At 37.6% G+C, this 2,859-nt stretch overlaps 1 pseudogene; it reads right to left on the reverse strand.

The window, feature by feature from the left end:
* Nucleotides 1–2,585: 2,585 nt before the first annotated feature.
* Nucleotides 2,586–2,859, reverse strand: part of LOC102763376 — a 2,917-nt pseudogene continuing 2,643 nt past the window's right edge.

Genomic DNA, 2,859 nt, shown 5'->3' on the forward strand with positions numbered 1-2,859 from the left:
CCTTCCCCCAGCTCCCAATATGAACCTTTTATGAAAATGAAAGAAAAATGTATCCTAAATATACTCCAAGTCAAATCATGTTGATGTTTTCCTTTCTTCATTTCTGTAACTGATTTTGGCACCTTAATACAGGGATGATAGCATGCAAATCTTTATACAATAACCTAGTTAGGATTCCCACAATAAGTAACTCCCGTATCCATCACTTTTAAAGCATCATTGCAAAGACTGGAGTGCAGCAATGTGCCCTTATGTTTCTTATTTTCCAGATCAATCTGTTTTTCTTAATTTTAATTTATAATCAGCACAACTGAAGCTTCCTAATCATATCAGACATGCCAATCCTTTCAGAAGCAAATCTGATTTAACATCAAGGAGCCTGGCTCATGTTCATGGAGGAGGAGTTTCATTCCCACTGCTCTCCAGAAGTTTTTGGCTGGGACTTAACACATTTATTCAGCTGAGATTCAAACTCGTTTCCTAATACTTGGTGGGCAAAGAATCTCTCTCATTTCAGCCAAGCAATCTCTTTGGTCAGCAGAGCAGGGGGTGTGCCCAGGCAGGTGACACTGAAGTTTCTTGTTTGTAGTTTTGGTGGAGAGGAAGAGAGATAAAAATACATACAAAAGGAAATTGCTCTTGAAAAAGTCTGGAATGAAATAAAAGCTGTGGCTTTGCAGGTGGAGGTGTGTTCACCTTACACTTTTAAAGGGATGTATGAGAGATAGAATATAGGCTTATCATCCTATTTTGTGTTGCATCTCAGAAGAGTGTAACCTAACAGACAAATACCACTGACTCTGTCTTAAGGGATACACAATTTTCCAGGAAGGCACTGTGCGGGTATGTTTGGCCTGCAGAACAGAGAGCGATGAGCTCTCCTTGCTGGCTGCAAGCTGGAGCTTGGGTCAGGCTTCACTAGGCACACAAGGCTCTGATTTTGTATCATTAAAGACTCATTATCTCTTTTAACTTCTGCTGAAAGCATTCATCCATAGCTCTAGCTACTCCTGAAACAATAGAGGCTCCCAGCTCAGTAATAATGCCTTTTTTTCCCTTTTGCCAGCTTAAAGAGCCTTTAAAGGATGGATTGGCTTTCACAATGCGAAACAAAAAGCTACTGCTCAGGAAAAATATGAAAGGTTATTGCAATAAGTAACTTCAATTTTAAAGAGTAGGGGAATATCATCTGATGTTTCTCAGAGCTGGGAGCCTGCGGATACCTGAATACTAAATTCCTATTGGGGAAATATTGCATTTTCCAGCGGAGAATGGGATGCCTTACTTACGCTTAGCCTCAAAGAGAGAAGTGCTTTAATAAGAATGAAACAGGCTTGGTGTATTGATCTTGCCAATTTGTTTGGTATTAATATATTTTTGGCAGGGAGCTAAACTCTCCATTGAATTCAACAGTGGATTATATGAACAGTAATTTCTACACTTACTGGCTTTGTTTACACTTTCATTATACCTCTACTGCATTATCTGATGCCTTCATATAGTTTTCAATCTTATAGCCACTTTAATCTCCTCCTGCACTCAGCATATCTGAGTGAGTTTGTTGGCATAAGGGAATTTTGAAGGTTATATTACAGTACATGAATCAACAGAAAATGAAATGCACTGGAGACATGATCAGCCAGTTTTAATTCATTGCAGAAAGTTATAGATACCAAAATGCATTTAATGTAATCTGATCTCTTTATTCAGTCCTGAATTTATGAGCAATTCACCAGGAGTCAAATGACAACTTTGTTTTAAAAATAGTAGTCTATATTGAATGCCATTTTAATACATCTCTGACATATTTACATTTAAAGAGTAGAGAAAAGTGGAATCTTTGAACATAAATTTCTCTGTTCACAGGAAAGAAAAGCCCAGGAAGGATGATACTTTTGTTCACTGAAACATTATCTGTCGTTGTAACAGGTCAGGTTGGTGATAACAGTTAAATAAATCCCGCTCATCAGTACAGCTGGTAAACAGATTAGAAACCCCCTAGATTACTGAACATCTCATTTGAAGGAGGAGGCAAATACCGTCATTGCGCTCAGCGCTATAAAGAACATTCTGTGTCAGCAAGCCTGCTCTTTGCCTAGAATGATCAAATGTTTTTGGTTCAGGCTGGTCAACAACAAGATATGGACAGTGGCTGCCCAGACAATTTCCCTAACAGCAACACAAATAGATGTTAAACATCAATCAATTATTGTTTGTTTATAATACGTGATCCTTCACTCGGGATCCCAAGTTGTTTTGGTAAGGTTGACCCCATCAAAATCACTCCTGTTACCTGGAAAGAGATAAGATAACCCCTTCTCACTCATATTGAGAAATCTTTTCTCACACATCATAGCATTGGAATTTAGGTTGAAGGGCAAACGTGGAAATACTACTTGCTATTTTTTATTTTAACATACAAAATTTATTATCCATTTCAAAGCGAACAAAAATTTTTGTGTCTTCGAGAATTTTTTTCTGTGAAATGTATTTTTTTAAACTAATCGAAGAGCATGTCTTACCACATACACTGTCCCCAAATAAATAAAATATCAGCATCATCAAAAGCACACAAACACACAGTTTTACAGGGTACAATACAAAGTATACAACTTCTGTTTTTGGCAGGAATTAACAACCTTTTCCATTAGTAGGAAAATGTTCTCTGCAAACTCTCGGAGGGCACCATGGCACCATTACACTTGTAAACACACCCAACAGCCTTCTGGGCCGTGGAACAGGCATCAGCAGCAACAGAATGAAGAGATATCACAAATCAAGTCACATGTCTATAACATTAAAACATGGAATTGTCCTTCATCAAAAATAAAAGTAAAATAGCTGAAGAAGGCTATATAT

This window comes from Myotis davidii, unplaced genomic scaffold (assembly GCF_000327345.1).
Source record: "Myotis davidii unplaced genomic scaffold, ASM32734v1 scaffold46, whole genome shotgun sequence".
In the NCBI taxonomy this organism is placed as follows: domain Eukaryota; kingdom Metazoa; phylum Chordata; class Mammalia; order Chiroptera; family Vespertilionidae; genus Myotis; species Myotis davidii.